Raw genomic sequence first — 14,516 nt, forward strand, 5'->3', positions numbered from 1 at the left:
TACTTTTGAAATTATGTAAACCTCAAGAGGTTAGAGATTCAATTATAAAATATTTTTGAAATGGCAAAATTACAGTGATGGAAAACAGATTAGTGGATGCCGGGGCTTAGAGAAGGGAGAGGGGAGATAAGGGTCTGGCTATAAAAGGATAGCGTGAGGGCTTCTTGTGCTGATGGAACTGTTCTGCATATTCACTGTGGTGGTTACACAAAGCTACACATGTGGCAAAATTGCACAGGACTAAATACACACACACAGGAGTGCATGTAAAACTGGTGAAATCTGACTAAGATCCATGGGTTGTATCAATGTCAGTTTCCTGGTTGTGATATTGTACTATATTTTTGCAAGATGTTAACGTTGGGGGGAACTGGGTGAAGGGTACACTGGACCTCTCTGTATTATTTCTTACAAGTACATATCTATAATTACCTTAATATTAAAAGTTAAAAATGATTCTGAAATAAAATTACTAACATATTTTTAAAAACACATTTGTGATATAGTAATATATGCATTTCATTATTAACACATTTTTAAAAAATCTAGTGACGGGTCTTACAACTATCACAACAATGATTGTCTTAGTCTGCTCGGGGTGCTGTAACAGAATACCATACACTGGGTAGATCATCAATAACAGAAATGTATTTCTCACGGTTCTAGAGACTGGGAAGCCCAAGATCAAGGCACTGGCAGATTCTGTAACTGGTGACGTCCTGCTTCCTGGTTATAGATGGTGCCTTCTCACTGTGACCAATTTCCCGGAACTGATGCAGTTCTGGGAAAGGGGTGACCTCACAACGACGGCAATTTAGTTTCCAACATCCTGTAGAATGGGGTCTCAAAACAGAAAATAGCTTGTTCTAGAAAAGTACAATCATATTTTCTTGTATCCTTGAGTCTGTGGTCAGAGGCACTCACAGGAGGCATTTTCAGAATCCACGGGCACAGCATCTGTGGCAGCCGCCACTGGTGCCCCCTACAGCCTTACCCTCATCTGGCTGACTTCAGGCTCCCGATGTCCGCATTGCTTCGGCTGTGGCCTTGCTCTGGCTAACAAAGCCTGTCATGCCCCCGCCGGCCAGTGCAGGATGCCAGAAGTTCCGGGGAAATGCTCCCTGCCTCCCACCAAGAACCCTCAACTCCAATGCCTGAGGTCAGGTGGTGCCTAAATCAGTAACCCTACCTTGCCCCTGGGTGGAATAACTCTGAGGTGTGTGCGCTCTGCCGTCTCCCTGAGTTCCCTCCATGGGATTAAGCTCCAACTACCTACAGAGGTAGGTTTGCTAACACACTCTTTAGTGGCTGCCTTCCCTCCCCCGCCTCACTTCCCCACTGTCCTGCCCATGTCTCCTTCATCTCCCAGATAAACTGTTAGTGGAAACAAACGCCATTGCCAATATTTGACCTTCTCTGACTTTAATGGCAATATTATATAGCTCAACCTAAAATTTATACTCAAAGCTTCATCTCAGAGCTCGGTCCAGGGAGATGCCCGCTACGAAAGTTATCTACATACTCTTTCTAAGGGCTAGTCCTTAAGTCGCCCCCTCAGCCACCTCTGGAAAGACTCAGTGCCAAGAAACTGCCGAACCAAACCCCAGGAGCTGAACCCCTGGGGCGTACAGAGGACCACTCTGCATCCTCCTGTTCCTAGCACAGTGGGCCCCAGGAGAGGCGGAGGTGGACCAGCACAGAGGCTGCTCTGGGAATGAGCACGTGCTCCACCCGCATCCCATATCGCAGTGGGAAGTGTGGCCATAACATGAGGAAATCGTGAGAGATAAGGAACTGCTGTAACTGGAAAAGTGATGGAATGTTTGGAAGCAGAAGCCCTGGGTGTGGGCCTGCAATCTGGCAAAGGGAATGTTGAGTGTGTGTGAAATACCCAGGGGCCTGTTTGGCCTGATCTCCGTCCTCCCTGCTAGGGAACTCAATACCTCAGGGGCTCTGGGCATATAAACAGGCTCAGAAACACCTAGGCTACATCAGAGCCCCAGGCATAAATGCAGCACTTTACCAGCTCAGTGATGGATGTAAATATTTATAGATGTCTGCTATGGCAGTGATGTGAAAGGAAACTATCAGGGATTTTACTGGTGACAAAGTGACAGGTCACATACCAAATGGAGGCACCCGGCAACATTCATCTGCCTCCTTGGCTTGGAGGGTATGGAGACCACCCTGCTAGACACCAGGGAGGAGCGGAACTTGGACAAGAAGTCAGACCTGATTCCATCTGACCAGACATTTTTGTCTGTAACCCACAGTATGAAAAATATTTTACTTGGCAGTGCATTGCGTATGTGCGCGTGCACACTCACACGCACACACACACTTGAAAGATCGAAAGTTTCACAAAATAATAATTACCCTAACTACTAGCAACGCACTCTGCTATTTTCTAGTCTTTTCTGTTTTACAATTTTTAAATGCTGGACATGATCTATTAACTGATTTCATAACCTATTCCTGGGTGGTGACCTGTGACTTCAAATATTGCCCTTGAGTGTGTCCAGAAAGGAAGGGATGTGGACAGTATTTCTGGGCTTTTCCCAAACCCTGTGTATTTGCTGTCAGTTCTGTTTCTCAATCAGGGGTTCAGGGATCGCTGGGCTGAGCCAAGAGAACCTCGAAAGTTCCATAAGGTGAAGGTGGTTTCGATCTCCTAATCCAGTGATTCAACCTAGGCATTGCCACCATCTTCACATTTTTTTTTTTTGCCACATTCCATGTCAGCTGTACTTATTGTGCAAATGTTTTCTCTAAACCAACTCATCACTTTTTAAAACTTTAATACTCACTATAGCCCTCTTTTATGGAGTAATATTGGTAAAATCCCAGGCTTGATGTTATTTCCCAATGCAAGATAAGATAAAAACAAAATTGTAAAAAGAAAACATGTTTGTCTACATTCCACCTTAAATCATCAAACCAGTGGTCCCCCCTTGTCCTATTCCTTTCATGAGAAAACAATCCAGCCTCTGTATGTCTTGAGCTGTCCCTAAGCCCTAGAAAGGCCTCACCCTTCTGTCCACCTCTCCAATGACAGTGCACCCTGTCATCGTGGCTGACAGCACTTAAACTCATTAATCTTCATACCAACCCCATGAAGTGTTAGGCTCGCCCCCATTTTACAGATGAGGCACAGAGAGATCAGGAAGACCTGCCTGAAGTCCCAGAGCTAGGAGGGGATGGAGCCCCTGACAACAGAGCCTGTGTTCCTGACTTCACAGCCCATCCCCAGTCTCACCCGAGTGCTGTCCCTTAGAAGACACCTTCCCGGACGGACGGCCCAGGCCACGGGATTGCTCTTCTTATGTTCCCAAAGCACTCGCTTCTTGCCTGTTTAATTCATTTGGAGGTAAATCATAAACTACCAAGAGATGTAGCCTCTGCTAGACTGGGGGCTTTGTGAAAGGAAGGCTTATTCTCTTACTCTCATTTTGTGTATCTCTGGGCCAACAGCCTGTCTGAGGCATTGGGGGCCTTCAGTAGTGTCTGTTGAACCCTGTGATCTTGCCTTGTTTAACAAACACCCGGCACTCTTTGCTACTTATTAGCTCACAGGCAGGTTTCCAGGAAAGCGCTGGGAACAGTTGGGGGCAGGGGAAGATGAGTTTAAGGCAACAGACTCAAGGAGTTTTAACCCACAGAACCCCAGTGGACCCACACCTAGTATGCAAGAGGTCTGTGAACTTATATGGGAACAAGATTGCATCCTTATTTTTGCTAACCTCTAATGGAAATTCAGCATTTCCTCCCATTGGTATGTGACCTGTCACTTTGTCACCAGTAAAATCCCTGATAGTTTCCTTTCACATCACTGCCATAGCAGACATCTATAAATATTTACATCCATCACTTCCTGGAAATTCTGGTTGTTCTCAGACCCACTGCTGGATCTTGTATTTAAGACATTAATAAAGAGACACATATATAGCACACGCTATACCACAATTTTAAAAAATCTTGGCAACTGTATTTCAGTAGGATTGGCATTCTTGGAAATTTCAATAGAATTGGTAAGCATATGTGCATTATTTTATGCATTTTAAAACATTATTCTGTGATGGGCCTGTGGGCGTCACCAGACCGCAGGGGTTGGGGGTGGTGGCAGAAGGCACAAAAAAGGTTACGGCACTCTCCGTAGAGAATCGTGATTTAGAACTGGGTTTTGGAACAAGACAGGCCGGCAAGTCAAATTACCTGGGCCTCAGTTCCCTCATCTGAAAAATGGGGATTACTACTCATTTTACCGGATTTAGTGTCTAGCACCTGAGTAAAGCCTGGACTGCCGGGGCAGGCGACAATGCCTGAGGATAGACAAGCCCTCCTCCGGGGTAGGATCCACCATTCCCTCGGCTTCCTGCTTCTCCTGTCACAGCAGTCGCCCTAGCGGGCCAGGAGGGCTGGCCTCAGACCCGTCTTGGCTACTCCCTCCCATTTCCCAGCCCGGAATGAGGCTTCCAGGAGACACCGGGCATCTCGCTCTTCTAAGGCCCACATTGGTCCACTGGGTGGAGCCGGGTCACACTCTGCGGTTCTCAGCCCCACCGGGTGAGCCAGACCTTCACTCAGAGCCCGACCCTGAGACCACCCTCCCTTCCTCCCCCACCTCCCTCCGCTTTTTCACTTTCCTTTTTTCAAATTGAGCCTGATACACAGAAAAGTTCCCCCCGTGCAACCTTCTCCAGTGACCCTCCACCTGGGAAGAGTGGTAACTCTCCTGACTTCTAACATCATAGGCTAGCTTCTAAAAGTGCAGTCATATAGAATGCCTTTTTTTTTTTTTTGAGATAGAGTCTGGCTGTGGCCCCCAGCTAGAGTGCGGTGGCATCGGCACAGCTCACTGCAATGGCAATCTCCGCTGCACATGCCACGCTGCCTGGGGGCCTGGCGGGGCAGGGGGCGGTTCCTATGTGCCACCCCCGCCCCACATGGCACAGATGGAGAAAGCAGATCTACGCACTTGGTGTCCTGGTGCCAGGCCAGCGTTTGTCCAGCCGTGGTCGCGGCCCGAGGCATCTGGCTGCAGGTTGCAGGGCCTCAGCGGTCAGAGTGTGCACCCCTGGCAGGGCTCAGGGCTCTCAGGTTGTTTCTGGAAGGGGCCAGGATGGGGCATGCCTGGAGCTGCCAAGGCTGGGGCCTCTGGGAAGGTGGCTGCTTGCATCTTAACAGGAGCCTCTGGGGCCTGGGGCTGGGGCAGGGCCAGTCCCTGGCGGTGACTGCTTTTCTCCGTGAAGGCAAAGGGCCTCTGAAGGCTCACTACGGCCGCCTCATCTGCCAGAAGTGCTTCCAGCACATCCAGGCCTGCACCCCCTGGCTGGAGGCCGAGGACTACCCCCTGCTGCTAGGTAAGAGGCCAGTCAGGAGGCCTCAGGTAGGGCAGTGTTTAAAGGGGAGTCCCTTGGGGAGGGGAGCAGACTTCTTCCAAGCAGGGCCAGACAGTAAAGATTTTAGGGCCTCTTATAATGTTTTTACAACCCTTTAAAAATGTAAAAGCCATTCTTAGCTCAAGGGTCAATACAGGCAGGCCTCAGGCTGGACTGGGCCTAGCTTGAGGCCACTTGAGATTGCAGGCTGAGCTCCCGAGAGGAGGCTGCTTCCTGGTGTACCAGCCCCTCCCTGGCTGGTGGCCCCCCAGGCTGTTTGCTGAGGTTCTAGGAGGCCACTTGCTCTTGGCCTCCTCCCTGGCCTCCTACTCCTCTCTCTGTTCCGTCCTGCCCTCCCTTCCGCAGAAGGCCTGGGCCTGGGGTTGTGGCCACCATCCCCAGGTGTGGGGGGGCTTTGGGAGGTGCAGGGATAGCGTGTCAGACGGCACTGCCTCCGCCAGCCAGACTCTGTCTCTTTCCCTTTTGGTTGCTTTGAGGGGGACACCAAGGCTTGCTGTTGACATGTCTCTAACGCCTCCTCTTCCAGCCTCCAGTAGGCAGTCCGGGTGGAGAGCCTTTGGCAGGCAGAAGTTTCTAGCTAGTCTTTAGTAATGTTAAGTTGTTTATTTGGCTTTATTTTCACAGTGGCAGCTGGGTTTTTTTTGGGGGGGGGCGGTCTGCTGTGGGTTCTTTTTTTAAATTATTGCTGTAAAAAATATATAAGAAAATTCCCTGTTTTAACCATTTTTGGTGTGCAACTCAGTGGCATTCATTATATTCACAGCGTTATACAACCATCACCACTGTTTCCAAAACTCTTTCATCACCTCCTACAGAAACTCGGTACCCATTAACAATAACCGCTTAGGAGTTCTTTTAAAATAAGTTGTAGTTAAGTAGAGAAACTAAGTCAACTGAAATAGGTAAGTTAAGTAACTGGCAGTTTATAGATGTCAGGCATGGCAGCTGGGAGCATCACCATGTATGTCCCTGCCCCTGGCCAGGCTGCGGGGCCAACTTATGCCACTTGTATTTGGGGCTGTCAGGGACGTCATACGATTTCCACTCCCCATGGGAGGTGTCGCTCCACTGTCCTGGAAGGACTCATGTTCCCAGGGCAGAGGCCGGCGCTGACTGCCCCCTCACCCCGCAGGGTTGGCGGACCTGGGCGTCTGTCTGTACAAATCCCCAGTGGCCTGGACCTGCCCATGAAGGTAGGTGGTGGACACGTTCGGGTGCTGTTTGCCTGTGTGCCGTGAACTTCAAGTGGTAGGAGCAGAAACCGAGTCTTCTGGGGTCAGGTTCTCAAATCGGTAGCCGAGGGGGAACCACCGCAGTCTGAGCTGCTCGTGACACGCCACCAGGAATGCGTCGGCTCAGTCAGTCCAGCGCAGACGGGTGGCTGCGAGCAGGGTGTGTTTTGCTTATGCTCATCAGGAATGGTGGCTGGAACTGCCTGCACAGCTCACGGGGTTGCCCCCCTCTCTCTCTCTCTCTCTCCCCCAGCCCCCATGTCCCCTTTGGCTAAGCTCGTATAGTTGGATTTAGTTAAATGAGTGTAATTCTGAGATCTCACCCGACCTGGCAAAGATGGGTGTTTGGAAAGGGCAGTGTTGGCAGTTCTAGAAACAGCAGGCCCAGCATGCTGAGCACTCAGCCCTGCTCAGGAGCAGCCTCTGGATGGGAAATTTGGGATGTTAGACCCTTGCGTGAGCTGGGCTCAGCGCATGCTGGGACCAGACTTTCTGGTGACCCAGAGAAGCCACGCTTAGTGTGCCGAGCATTGCCAGGGCGTGAGAGGCCTTGGGTGCCCAGTGAGGGAGTGGGCACGTTGGAGGGGGCGTTGTTGGGCCGGGCACCTGGGGTCAGCTAGGCGGGCACCTGGGATGGGGTGGGGAGGAACAAGGAGGTAAGTTCTGGTATTTGATTTTTTGTAGATGCTTTTCTCAGTTTCCTGATCCCGCTGGCAAACTCAGCCCGTTCCGGAAGAACCTCTGGGAGTCAGAGCAGCTTCGGTGGGATGAGAGCTGGACGGGGACCGTGCTCCCTTTGCTTATGGACACGTGACCCCTGGGGCCAGAGACTACAACCCAGGATTCCCAGCCCCTTCTCCCCGCACAACCGAGTCCCAGGGCAAACTCTCCCGAGCAGCGCCTCCTGGTGGTCAGAGGCCGAAACGTGAATAAAGCTCTAACAGCCAAGAGTTGTGTCAGGGAAGCTGTGGTCCCTCCTGGCTTCCTGGGGGCTCCAAGGCAGGTCCTCTTTTTCCCTCCTGTTCTGTGCTCCTCTCCCGAGTGTTACGTTTCTCTTACTCGCTGGGACTGTGAGCATCTCTCCGCTCTGTGCTGTCCTCCCCAGCGCCTGCCCTTCCCTGCCCTGCCTCTGTCGTGTTCCTGCCCTGGAGACGGCACCTGCAGCGCTGTAGGTGCAGTGAGGTGTGTCGGGCCTACGCTGGGCTCGGCTTCGTGAGGAACTCAGGGTCCAGTGTCCAGTGTCCAGGCTGGGGAACGTCATACTTGACATGCATGTTATCTGCAAAAAGGAAATGCTTGCCTTTGAGCCAAAATTTTCATTTCTGATTTATGGTGACTTTCTTAAGAACCAGAACTACTGACAGAATGGGGCACCCCCACACATAAACAGTTTATATTTTATTAGAACAGTTTGTGGTCTGTGATTTAACATTCTTCAAACATTCAAGTCCAGTGAAAGTTTTTTGTTTATGCTTTTTTTGAGACAGGGTCTTGGCCAGGCGTGGTGGCTCACGCCTGTAATCCTAGCACTCTGGGAGGCCGAGGCGGGTGGATCGCTCGAGGTCAGGAGTTCAAGACCAGCCTGAACAAGAGTGAGACCCCATCTCTACTAAAAATAGAAAGAAATTATTTGGACAACTAAAAATATATGTAGAAAAAATGAGCCGGGCATGGTGGCGCATGCCTATAGTCCCAGCTACTCAGGAGGCTGAGGAAGAACGATTGCTTGAGCCCAGGAGTTTGAGGTTGCTGTGAGCTAGGCTGACGCCACGGCACTCTAGCCTGGGCAACAGAGTGAGACTCTGTCTCAAAAAAAAAAAAAAAGAAAAGAAAAAGAGACAGGGTCTCAGTTACCCGGGCTGGAGTACAGTGGCATGATTGTAGCTCCCTGCAGCCTCCAGCTCCTGGGCTCAGCCTCCCGAGTAGCTGGGACTGCAGGCGAACGTCACCACACCTGGCACAGTTTTCCATTTTTTGTAGTGATGGGTTCACACTGTGTTGCCCAGGCTGGTCTCGAGCTCCTGGTCTCAAGCGATCCTCCCGCCTTGGTCTCCCAAAGTGCTACGATTACAGGCATAAGCCACTGCACCTAGCCCCTATGAAAGTTTTATCTGCTTTCCCACAAAAATTCTCACAATAGTGATTCAATTTTCACAATAACCTTCAGGAGCCTGTGCAAGACCTATAGCACGAGCTGCAGAATTGCCATCTCTGAGTGCTCTTTGTAAGGAAATAGTTTCTGGCCATGAGAAGTTGCTGCTTCCCATCAGATCCCCGCCTGGTCTAGCTCAGTGGTGCACACCTGGCACATCTCTGGCTTGCGGATGGTGCAGGCAATGTAGACGTCAGGAGCCTGCTGGTCCCTCCGGCAAGCAGAGAGCCTCCACAGGACCCCAACCAGTGACAGGATGATTTCTGGGCAGTACAGCACGTCTGCTGCGATTACAATGTCTGGGTGGAAGGCAGAGAGCTGAGGGACCGTCGCGACGTCCTAGTCCAGATGGGCCAGTGTCACCCTGGGGCTCTCTGAGTTGGTGGTGATGTCTGGCTCTAATGATACGCCATTGAGAAGGACGTTCCCTCGGAGCTGCTCGAGGACACGGCTATGACAGTCACTGAAGATGTAGGCTCTGGGATGGCACATCTTGCAGATGGCCAGGCCCGTGAGGCCAGCTCCACTGCTGAGCTCTAGGACAGTCCTGTCAGCGAAGACTGCTGGGTTCTCTGTGGCCCATTCCATGAGGTAGAGGGCAGTGTCCCATGTGACCAGGTCGGTGGTACCGTGGGAGACGATGGCTGTGCTCTCAGAGAGCGTGAGGGAGTCCCCTGAAGGCAGCAGATAGCTCCAATGGCCTTGGGTGGACTCGTGGGCGGTCAGGACCTCTGCCAACGCGTCGTACAGCTCATTCAAAGGCTCTGGGTGGACAGCCTCGTGCTTTTTGATGAGCTCGGAGAGACAGCACTGGGCATACTTCATTGCTGGCGGGGGCTTCACACACAGCGGATGTTTCAGTCTCCTGCAAAATCCCCAGCTCAGAATCCGATGAGTTCCTTAGTTTCTCTTCTAGACTCTGCCAGGGGAAGGAGCCCCGGGCTGTCCCCTGGCACCATGGAGGGGGCGGGCCCCGTTTCACTTTCTTATCATTCATGCATTCACTGCAGTAGCACTTTTAACTTCCTTCAGAAACCTGGCTAACTGTTTGGTGCAAGAGGCCTAGCGTTCAGCCTGTCTCAGCTTTTGACATGCCTTCCTCAAAAGCTTAATTATTTCTAGCTTTTATTCAAAGGGAGGCATTCGACTCTTGTTTTCACTTGAACCCTTACAGGCCATTGTAAGGTTATTAATTGGCCTAATTTCAATATTTTTGTGTCTCGGGGAGTAGGGAGGCCTGAGGAGAGGGATCGAGACAAGGAAACAGCCAATTGGTTGAGCAGTCAGATCACACACAACATTTCTTGATAAAGTTTCCTGTCTTATATGGGCCTGGTTTATGCCACCCCCCCCAAACAATTACAACAGTAAAGTCAAAGATCACTGATCACAGATCACCATAACAGATATAATAATAATGAAAAGTGTGAAATATTGCAAGAATTATCAAGGTGGGACACCGAGGCACAAAGTGAGCACATGCTGCTGGAAAAATGGTGGCAATAGACTTGCTCGACACAGGGTTGCCATAAACCTTCAATATGTAAAAAGTGCGGTATCTGCAAAGCACAGTAAAGCAAAGCACAGCTGAGGTAGGCCTGTAATGAAAATCTTGATTCCTAAGAAGATACACAAAATCATTAATATGTTTATTTGTATCTAATACAAGAAAATGTTTTTGTTTTTGTTTTTGGAGACAAAGTCTCGCTCTGTCCCCTGGGCTAGAGTGCCATGGCATGAACCTAGCTCACAGCAACCTCAAACTCCTGGGCTCAAGCAATCCTCCTGCCTCAGCCTCCCGAGTAGCTGGGACTACAGGCACGTGCCACCATGCCTGGCTAATTTTTTCTATTTTTAGTAGAGACAGGGTCTCACTTTTGCTAAGGCTGGTCTTGACCTCTTGAGCTCAAGCAATCCTCCGAACTCGGCCTCCCAGAGTGCTAGGATTATAGGCCTGAGCCACCACACCTGGCCAAGAAAATGGTTTTAAAATACAATATTAATATGATCAATAAAGCTACAGAAAAAAGTCTAATTTTTTATGCAGTTAAAAAAACCCTGTCTCCCTGGTGGATTTTTCTGTCGACACTAGTAATTGCATTTTTGGCTTCATGGTCCACGAAAGGGGAGTCAGGAGACAGCCACCACAATCACTTGACAGGAAAGTCCTACAAAGGCGTGTTACCTATTCAAAGGGGATAAAGACTCCCAGGGAGTGGAAGAGATCTCTAAAGAACGTCCCGGGCAGGGGAGAGTACTCAAGGAGGCACTAACTTGGAAGGGGAGGCTGCCCCTCTCCAAGGCCAGGACGCGGGTGTGATTGCTGCCACGGGATGGCGAAGTTCACTGGGTTGGCCCGGCCCAAGCTCGTGCACAGCAGCAGCTGAAGCTGGCAGGCAGGACACCGCGGGCCAAGCCCTTCGAGCCGGTCCCCCCGCAGCTGGGCGCCGGCAGGCAGAAGCTGCAAGGCAGGAAACCACCCGCATCAGCCAGCGAAGTCGGCCCTCCACCGCCGCCTGCTGGTAAGGCTTAACATCATGCCTGTTGCACAGGAGAAATGTTCTAAAGTCACAAGCAGAACATGAAGGGTGGGTTTGGAGCAGGCAGGCATTAAGTGACAACAGGCACACTTCCTCTAAAGGTGGAGAGTTTGATCTTTGGCTCTTGGGGGATTTTCAACAGGGCCGTAAAAGACTTTTCCCTGTAAAGAATTTTCCCAACGTCCTTAATGAGGTTTTGCAAATCTCCTTGGGTGGGTGTTGTAGTTAAGGCCGTTTACCTTTTAAGTCTCCTCACAGATCTGGACACGATGAGAGGTTTTGTTTTTGTTTTGTTTTTTGCCTTAAACATTTCAGGAATAGTCCCAGGATCACCCTCAGAAAGCAACAGGTTTTGAGTCATCTCTGGTACCCTAATCCCAAATTATACAGAAAAAGGATCAAAATGTTTACAATTCACTGGTGTGTGTGTGTGTGTGTGTGTGTGTGTGTGTGTGTGTGTGTGTGTGTAGGCTGGATATCCATAGAATGTCTATCTGGCCTAAAGGAAAACACCGCACCCCTGATTTTGAAGGGTCTGAGAGGAGAGGGGTATAAGAGGGGCCAGACAGTCCACCCTAAGCCCAAGCACAGGACTTAGACGCAGCATCACCAAGAGTGGAAGGCAGGGAAGGGGACAGGAAAGAAAGTCATTACAGGATCTCACCAGGTGGGCAATTCTTGTGTCCTGCATTATACCTCTGCTCCTCTTGGAATTGCTGTTGCTCCATAACTTGTTTTTGGTTTTTTTTTTTTCATAACTTGTTGACTATGCCAAATTGGGGGAAGCAGGGTGGTACGGACAAAATTCAGAAACAAGATTTTGCCACTTTTAGGGCCTGCGCTGTAGAAAAAAGAAAGGAGGCACTCATTAGAGGCTAGAGAACCAGCACCCTCCAATTCTTTACACACTGAAATTACACACTTCCTTTGATACATGGATATAAACTAAGACCCCCTCCATGACTGCCATGTGGTCATTGGAGTAGAAGCCTCGGGACATTTAGGCAGGAAAGATGAGACCTCATCACATTCAGTAGAGAAGAAAAATATGGACCCTGTTGTAAGTTAACAAATTTCAAAACAGGTATTTGAAAGGGAGTACTGAAAACAAAAGTTTGAAAAGAGTTCCCAGTAATTGTTTAGTAAATATTAGACATCTGTGAAAGAGTCACAGTGTTCATTAGTTCAGAGTTTAAGTTTTAGAATATGTGACCTGAAACTAGATTATGGAGGCTGATTTTCTCTTAAGAATAGGGTCATGGAAGATGACCTGCTGTCCCCAAACTTCCTCCTATTCCCTGGAACTCTTTGCAGTCAAGGTACAGCCCCTTCAAGTTTTCCTATGTCCTGTTCTATGTTTCTTTTGCCTCTCAGTTGGTACGCAAGGTGAAGACTTGGAGTGAAGTCCCATGGCAGAGTACAGACTGCGGATGCAAGGTATTGGTGGTCAAGCACTTCTCCTAGTCCCAACTCTGAAATCTGCACACTGTAGCAAGAAGGGCAAGTCCCCTGTCCCCTCTGGGCTTCAGGGTCCCTATGTACAGAATTAGAGTTCATTCAACTCCAAAGCAGAGAAGTCAGATGAGAGAGCCTACAGAGCTAGGATTTGGGGAAAAAGTGAAGAGAATGAGCAGCAGAGGCAAGAGCCTTTCACCTGATCTCCTGGTATTACCTTTGGGGAAGGTGACTCACCCAGAATTGCCCATCATTCCTGGCCCACCACTCCCATTTTCTCCCCTGACCTACTTGGTTAGAGAATTTCTGATGAATCAGGGATGGATTGCCTTAGTCATCAGCTCAGTAGGGACTACTGCCTGAAGCACAGTCACATCATGTAAATGATTTCTTTCCACCTACTGCGCTAATCTTGTTTGAAAGTGACACACCTATGTGGACCCATGGACAGCAATTTTCCTGTGCTGTGCCTCGACCAAAGTCCAGGTTTGCCAGTTTCTGGGATACTTTGCGTGATGAAATATGTACCTTACACATTCCAACCTCTGTGGCCCTCTCCCAGCCTCTCATTTTCTTCTCCCCTTCTCTCCATGCAAAGCTCATCCATTCTTCCACCCTGCTCAAGTCCATTCTATACCAGGACACCTGCTCTCTTCTTTTCCTAATTCTCTGATTACTTCCAATTTCAGAGGGGTTGATATTTCCCTCTCTCAGGAATGGTGTGCCCTCAACTGGCTGTCAATAAATGTGACCATGATTGTTACCGAAAGTTTGGTACTCGTCCCAGACGAACGAGGAACAAGGACAAGTGGTTTGAGGAAAAGGAAACAGAAGTTTATTAATTTGCTGGCAAATGAGAAGGATGGTAGATTCTCGTCTTAAAGAATCATTGTCCCTCCCCACTTTAAGTAGAAATACACGGCTTTTTAGAGGGGGAGGGTTAGCTTTTGGCTGTTGTTAATTATAGTTGGTGGTTTTGGTTGACCTTATCTCCAGTGAAGATGATCTCTGCCCTTTGTCCAGATAATTCTGTTTAGCCATCTTCTGTGGTTTAAGATACTAGAAAACAAAGAACAAAGAATGTTCTTCTGCCCCTTTGATTACTGGCCTCAGGCGGGAATGCAGGCTTTAATTCCCAAAAAGAGTGAGGGGTTTCAAAGAGACAACTTGTAAAACATTTTGCCCTCTTTCACACCTTTACCTCTGTTACATGATGATCGTGATAAAGATATCACTCATTTAGTTCACTATTATAAACAAGAGTGGGCCATCTCTTGTGTTATCCTCCTATTTTATTTAATGTATGCCACCAAAATTGTAGGTCTCATGCTTCATAATATAATTCTATTTTCAGAGGTGAGTAAAGAAAAGAGTTTACATTCTGGCTTGATAAGCTTCTTCATCAAACTGTATAAAGTGTCTAACTGACATGTGGGATGAACTCACCTCTCCAATCCCATATCCTCAGACCTTCCCATTCACATATATGTGGGCACTAGGAGAATAATAGGGCTCAAAAACAATTCCTTTTGGTTCTCCCAGAAGTAACCCTCTGAAGGCGAATTCGATCTGACATTCCTTATCTGAAACCAAATATAATGCAAACATCCTTTGAACTATCACACTGGGATTAGAGTTTATGACTAGAGTGCTCTTTCCTTTCCCTATTGACTTTACACATGTTCTTTCAGGTTTATAGTTTCTTTTATGGGGAAGACTGAGTGGTGTGTGGTAGCTA

At 49.0% G+C, this 14,516-nt stretch overlaps 1 long non-coding RNA gene and 1 pseudogene across 2 annotated transcripts; one reads left to right on the forward strand and one right to left on the reverse strand.

Annotated features, from left to right (window-relative positions):
* Positions 1-4,966: 4,966 nt before the first annotated feature.
* Positions 4,967-8,032, forward strand: LOC123623107. Of its 2 annotated transcripts, XR_006729795.1 has the most exons (4): positions 4,967-5,097; positions 5,250-5,360; positions 6,532-6,592; positions 7,316-8,032. It is a non-coding gene; the product is annotated as an uncharacterized LOC123623107 (long non-coding RNA). The 2 variants fall into 2 exon arrangements; XR_006729794.1 differs by having other exon boundaries at positions 4,967-5,360.
* A 781-nt stretch (positions 8,033-8,813) lies between these two features.
* Positions 8,814-9,780, reverse strand: LOC123623412 (annotated as a pseudogene).
* Between the last annotated feature and the right edge of the window lie 4,736 nt (positions 9,781-14,516).

The sequence above is a fragment of the Lemur catta genome, chromosome 18 (assembly GCF_020740605.2).
Source record: "Lemur catta isolate mLemCat1 chromosome 18, mLemCat1.pri, whole genome shotgun sequence".
NCBI classification, from domain to species: domain Eukaryota; kingdom Metazoa; phylum Chordata; class Mammalia; order Primates; family Lemuridae; genus Lemur; species Lemur catta.